A 7,543-nucleotide genomic window follows, 5' to 3' on the forward strand; every position below is an offset into this window, starting at 1 on the left:
TGAATGCAACTACCAGTTTTCTCCTTCCACTAGGTATAATAGAAGAGCTTAATGAATATTACTGTAAAGAATATGGACTTTAAGAAATTATTAGTTTGAATTAAAATGCAAGTCCATTTGTTTACTTTCAGGCACGAAGAAGACAGTTCCATGCACATTGTTCACAGAAGTGCAGCACTCAGAGCAGAATGGCTTGTTGTTAAAGAGGTAAAATATTAATTTGGGGAAAAAAAGGTGGTGTTTTATTCATTGGCCACAAGAGTATCTGAAGCGGAGGAAGGAGACACTCTGCTTTCACCAACTGCAAAGCCTCCTCGTGCCATACCTTTCCCTTCCTATGGGTTGTGCTCTCGCTGACACAGTGGAGAGGGAGATGTGCCCATGCTCCATGCCAGAGAAACTGGAGAGCTGCTCAGAACATCAGCACAGGGAGGACGTGCTGCACAGCCCACTCCTGGGCTCATTTTGGGTAGCAAGAGCACAAATACATGAGGGATGGAGAAATCAAAGAGGATTCCTGACTTTGCTCAGCAATAGGTCCCTCCGTTCTGCAGCAGAGGCCTTGTAAGTCCCTCCTTGTGTCCTTGGGACACCTGAATGGCCCCGTAATGGGCAAGAAAAAGATAAATTGAACTTCTGCTCTGTCACTGAACCTGGCAGGAGGTTGCATGCTTCATCTCCCAAATTATAATACGATTGGTGTGCTCCTGAACCTGCCAAGCCCACCGTGGTGCTGGGCATCTCCCAGGACTGAACTCAAGCTGGGAAAAGAGGGCTCAGCACCTCTGGGGTTACTCAGCACCTCCTGGGATGAGGCCCCATGCTCCTGCTGGGTAAGCAGCTTTGCGGCATGCCATGCCTACACGCCACTTAGCATGGGTGCTTTGCTGCCTTGCAGCTGGCTAGGGCTGCCAAAGCCAGTCATGCACGTCCCTGCTGTCACTCAGCTCTTGGGACTGAGCTCAACATGCCCAGCAGTGAGTCAGTGGGGAAAACTGGGACGGGCAATGTTAAATGGATCACATCTATATTTTCCCTGCTCCAGGAAATTTTCAATGATGTGAAATGTGCTTTTGGATTAAGTAAAAATAAAATGTTATTTGTTGTGCGTATAAAATATGCGTATTCCTTGATGAACCAAAGTGTCTTATTTCAGAACTTTAGCTTAATGAAATATTCCAAAAGATACCAAATTAAAACATTTTCTAGATTTTTCCAGCATTTTGTTTGGAGGGTTTATTTATTTTTTTATTTTGCAGAATTTTTAATGTTATTTTTCTATGTTTTTGAATGTTTCACACCATACTGATATCATCATTATTGCAGGTAATATATCCATATTACTAACGCAGTAGTCATTGGTTGAAGTGGGCCAATATTCTGGCATTTCAGAGATAGTTCTATACTTTCTGTGTAAGGGAAATGCATAGAATAAGGGCAAGCATGGCTTCAGAATGAGTGGTACTCAAACTTCGCTACGGATCTTCAGAGAGTTGGGTCAATAGACTGTTTTTGGAGTGTCCTTGAAAGAAGATTGATAAAACTTATTTTATTTAGATTATCGAGAAATCACTGCATGTGAAAGCTATATAGGAGCCTTGAAAGTGTGTCTCACTCAAATGTACCTCTGGCAGTTCTGAATTTCCATTTTTGACCATTCTGGATAGAAGTTATTTCTTGCAAATATAAAATATGTGTGTTCTTTGAGAGACCAAAATATCTGAATTTTATCGTATCAAATTTTTTATTATAACAGAAGATAATTTGATCTACAAAAGATGATAAAATGCCTCAGACAACATTAATAGACCCAGCAAATGTGAAAACAAAAGCCCCAGCTGCTACACTATGTCTCTCTGTGCCATACCTCATTATGAAGAATAGTGCACATGGACTTGTCAGAAAAGATAAATAAGAACAATTATTCAATGGGAAAACTTGTCACATAATTTCAAATGCGAGTTCAAAACAAAAGTTCAAACTTTCAAAAATATAATTTGCACATTAATAATTTTTAAAAAATAGTTCAGTCTAAACAAAAATGACCGAAAAATGTACAGTAGTTTGATCTAACTAGAAGAAGAAATCCTAAACCACGAACCGTTACCCTTTGGGAATACTGGAATTAAGAAAACAGAATTAGTGGAATTCACATAACAGTCATTTTGTGCCCTTGGAGATTTTCTCTCCTTTACATTTTGTATGAAGATTTTTGTGGTTTTTTCTCTTACCCCTGTTAGCACCTTAGAGAACAACAGAGGAAAGGGCCTTGAATCATTGAGTAAACAGAATTGTATAACTCAAAATACAAATGGCATATAAGGCAGTAAATTAAAATTTCGCTTTTCTTGTAATGGAAGTATTTTTAAAACATATTTTGGCATCTAAAATTTCAGCCAGTCAGCTACTGACATCGCAAAGCTAGCTAAGGGTCCAGTTCCAAATGACTTCCACTTGTGTGATGTCACAAACAAGTTCGAGTGCTTCAGAAAGCACCCTTTTCCTATTGCAGTGGTCTCATTACTTTCAAAACACTGTTCTTGAGTCATTTGTTAAAATCATGCGTAAGCTTTTCAGCCTCCAAGACTGCATCATCTGGCGAAGCCCACAGCTGATTTCAAACCTGCTTCATCCATATTTGATGCAGTGTACTTTCACACAAATATGTATATATACACACACACACAATTAAGTTAACTTTCTGAGCATCTCACAGGAAAAAGTTTGTTTGGTCCTGCACCCCTCCTGGCACGGTCCCCAATATGACTTACACCTGCCCCTGTCGTGGGGCTTGGAGGGGGGGGATTTGCCTCAGGTCAGCAAGGAGCAAGTCCCCCAGTTGAGGGTCAGTTGCTGTCCTCACTGGGTCAGCACCCACTCAGTGCCTTTCCAAATTTCAAAATAAATACATCTGCTCCAGTCAGAAAGTCTGCTTTTCTTCCTGCCTGTATTATTTTCATATTCACAGACTTTGGAGAGACATTCGAGACATTCTTTTTTATTGTTTCCCATGGTGAACAATATGCAGGAACAAAAAAGATCTTCACGGTACCTAGAAAAAAAGACCAGGGAATAACAAAGAATGACATGATGAAGTACTAATAAGTACCTTCATTACAGAAAAGCTAGGGATATTTGTGTATTCTGATAAAATTTTGGTACACTTCATATTCTGATATTGTGAGAACAATTTAGGTAATGTGCTAGAGTAGCCCTTCTGTAAAGTGGCCAGGTCTCATGGACACAAATGTTGATTTTTTTCTCAGAATCTGTAAGATGTCCAGTGAGAGGGAGACATGCAGAATATTTTGTGGTGTAAGATACATATAAGAGCAGTAATAACAAGAATATGATACTGTTCTGTGCATTTAATTTCAACAGAAACTATCTTAAAGTTTAGATGGCTAAGTACAACTTTTGTCTCATCTATATAGCGCAACATGATATAATTTTTCACTTGATAAAATTTCTGTTGAGACTCTATGATTGTTAATTGCAGCTGTAAATTAGTGCTCTGCATTGAACAAAACTGACCAACTTATTATTTGTCATTTGCAAGATGCATGAAAGTTAAATCGGTACAATCTGAAGTTACCCTTAAGCATGTTCTCGCTACAGATGGGTTGAAGAATCAATATCATCCTACAGTGTGATATGACTACAAAAGGAAAGGCCATGTGATTTCTTTAGCTTGTTTGTGTCACAGGTGAATGAAGAGGTAGTCACTGGTGATGAAGAGATAACTCAACTGCAGATAAGAAATTCCTACTGGCGTAAATCCATCTCCAGCACTTGCTTCAGTGTGGAGGCTGTCGAAAAGCTCTGCTCAAGCAGAGCTAAACCAACTCCCAGGGCCCCTTCCCTTCAGAACAAGCGATGAGGTTACCAAGTAGGAATGCTGAAGGACTCGGGGAAATGGGGTGTCAGACCAGGTATCTCAATCAGATGTATGTTGCAGGTATTTTCATACAGGGCTAACGTTAATGATCGTAATGGATCAAGCTAAAGCTCACAACCTTAACTCAAAAGTTGTGCTATGAGGGGATAACACATGAAAGGAAGTAAATGTGTCTTTGAAAGTAAACATAGTATGGTCTGGGATGATAAACCCAGAACTGATGTACTCATAAATTCATCACAACTGTATTAGACTGTTGCAGAGCAGGCTAATGTGGATGTCTTAATTGAATTTTTAAATTAAAAGATTTATCACTTTTAATGTATTCACTTTAGTTCTTCAGTTACATAATATTAATCACATCTTTTAAAGTTTTTCCTTTTTAGTAATATTTATTTTTCAGTTTAACTTTTTTTTTCCTTTGCTTCGCTTCAGTCTTTTTTTTCTAGGGGGAATTTTATTCTGCTTTTTGTGTTTTTTCTAGAAGTTTTTGTTAAATATTTTTGCAGTTTATCTTTCTTAACTAAGTATATGTATTTATACAATTTTATATTACCCACAACTGTAAAGAACATGCATACACTCAATTGTGTGAGAGGCTGCATATAATTTTCAGATTTCCTAAATGGCTTAAACGCTGTATTTTTTAAAGATGCTAAACATCCAGAGCAGATGATAGCAGGGAGGAAGAGCTGAGGGTGCCAAGCCAGGGGCAGAGGATGGGTAGGACAGCCCATTTGGCCTGTAACAAGGGCTTGGATCTACATGAGATAACCATGAAAACACTCCCTAATATTGCAGTCTCAGACTTAGCCTTGAGTGAAAGTCTCCTGTGTGGGAAGTGAAAAACCCCAACAACTTAAATAATTAAACTTCTCTGCTCTAGCCTTACCTTCTTGATTAAAGGAAGCATGTTTGCCCAGCAGTTACCTGGAGGATCTGTCATTCCTAAGTTAATACAGATCTCCTTTCTGAAAGAGGAAGCCAGCCTAAGACTTTCCTAAACTATGTTTTCTGGCAAGCACCCAGGAACACAGATTTAAATTATTTTGTCAGTGCTATATTCAGACCTACATGAAAGGCTAAAAAAAAGAGAGCTACTGTAATAGAGAAGGCAAATGGGAAGTGCCATTAGCTCTATCAAAGTGGTGTATGATGAAGTCAGCACCATTTGCCCTATTTTAGTATGAGGAACCCAAGGCACAGCAAGATGAAGTGACTTGTCTGAAATATCTCAGCAAAGGAGGGACAGGACTCTGTCTCACCTTCTGCACTTTAAAATGTCTTACAAGTGGCATATGGCAATGTACTCATCTCTGATAAGTCTTATTTTACATTTACGGAGCTGGAGCTCCTGAGAATTACTGAACAGGCAGGGCACAGAAACACCCTTTGCAATGCTTACGATACACAGGTCTACATTTCGTCATACGCTTTATGTTTTGATATGTTTTGGGAATCTCACTTGAATATCAGCAGGATCACTGTGGTTGCTGATAAAACTTTTCTGGAGTATGGGCTTCTCCTGTCAAGATTATTTCAGACTGCTAAGCATCCATTTCAGTCCAAAAGAATTTCTCTCTAACAAAAAGATTTGCAAGCATAGCTAGTATCTGTTGTTATCAGCCTGATTAAAAACACCATGCATTATATTATCAACCCATCTGTCTGAATGTGAAATTGAATATTAAAATTTGATTGAGGCAGGATCAAGTCCAAGGTAATTTTTAAGTTTCCTCAGAATAGATGATTTTTGCCGCCTATTCATTTCAGCTTACTGCTATTGTTATTAACTGTTGATAATAATAATCGTGATGATAACATTGTCATTTCTGAGTTGCTGAAGGTGTGCAGGGTAAACCTAGCAACATAATCAGAAAGACAGCCTTGCAACAAAACTAGAAATACTAAACATGATGCAAGGAGTAGAAGGTAAGGAAGAAAAATAAAATGTGCAGAAATGAAAATGATTAGAGCAATGCAATAATGAAATTTGTCACTCTGAGATGATGCCTTCCTTCTCTGTCAAACTTTTAGAGCCAACAGCATCAGAAAAATGTATAGATTTGTAGGTGCCCTGGGTAACAGTCATCTGCTACTTTTTCAAGCAGTTAGCGTCTCCTGGCTAGCACCTCATTCTGCCAATGTGGGGTACAATTTTCCTTTTATTGATAAGTAAGGCAAGTCTGCAGCCACAAATCACAGAATTCTGGTATAAAATAGAAAATTCACTGGCATGCCCCCATGGTGGCAGCTGCTGGGAGGTGGTGTCAGAACACATCAGGTGCTGACCAGTGAAGTTCTTCAGAAGTCTTCAAGTATTGTGGTGGAAAGTCAAGAAAGTCTTAGAGGCACATAGCCCTCCCCATCTCTCTCAAACCCTAAAGTTATCCTCTCTTATCCATTATCATCTCCTGAGGAAGAGTTAATTCAGTAGGTAGAATTAATCTTGCCCTCAGAACCTCAAGAGAAAATGATTGGTCAGTATGGGCACGGGTGGAAGACTTGTGCAGAGCTAATGTGTCTGTGGGTATGTGTTTAGATTCACTTACTACTGAACCATCTCAAGCTTCCTCACTGTCTGCCACTGTACCTCTTAGAGGAAAAGAAGATGTGCAGATTTTTTTTTCTCTCATTGAATTTACTTAGACTATCTTCAGTGTCTAGAAAGAAAGAACTGAAGGCAGGGTAATGGACAGCAAATAAGCGCTAGAAAGCAGCAGCAAGCCAGGAGCAGTGGAAATCAAAGGGATCTTTGCTCACATGGCAAGGTTCATATGCAGTGGCCAGTCTCACAACTTATTCCTTTAAAGATGGTGATGATGACCACCTTTATTTCCCTTTCCAGGTTTTACTTCTGATTTATGGCTTCTCTGTTTGGTTTTCAGAAGCACCCAGATGCAGGGTCTCCCACTCCCTCCTTCAAGATCCTAGGGTGCTTGGCCTTGGCCTTGTAGAAACCTGGGTCTCCAAAGCAGCTGTGTATAAAAGGTTTCTGGTGTTTGTCCAGATTAGATTTTGCTTTTGTTTCTGGTGAAAAAGTACCTGTTTGTAGAGAACGGACTGTGCCTTACTTCTCTCATTTTCACCAGAGAGAGTAACAGAGAGGCCTAGGATCTTAGCTCTGACCAGGAGGCAGAGGTGCTGGAGGAAGGCAAAGGCAATGACCTCTTGGCACAGAGAGAAATTCTAAATGCATCCATCATGAACAAAACTTAGCCTAACTTTTACTTCGAAGTCAAACAAAATGAAGGAGACAGTAACTTCTGCACAGTTTTAACTCAAGTATCACAAAAAATAATAATGCTAGAGACTTACAGTTCATATTAATGAAAGATGATCATTTTGTATTCCTGGTGGGATTAGCAAAGTCATTATTAATCCATATTTTTAACAGCTTCAGACTGCAACGGTGATTTTGGAGTTGCTGCTTCAGAGATGTTTAGGTACGAAAACAAGCAGCCTTGGACCAGGGAACTGAAATTGGAGAAGAGTTATACCTGTTGCTGAGCCAAGGAAGGAAATGGTCTTAGTACGAGAAAGTCAGACAGGTCAGTGGCAGGACTTGTGTACTGCCTTTCTTCAGGTTACTAATATCTGGGATGCTGCATGGAAAGAACAAAGCTGCCTGTACGGTGGTCTGGT

The sequence above is a fragment of the Opisthocomus hoazin genome, chromosome 3, assembly GCF_030867145.1.
Source record: "Opisthocomus hoazin isolate bOpiHoa1 chromosome 3, bOpiHoa1.hap1, whole genome shotgun sequence".
Taxonomy (NCBI): Eukaryota; Metazoa; Chordata; class Aves; order Opisthocomiformes; family Opisthocomidae; genus Opisthocomus; species Opisthocomus hoazin.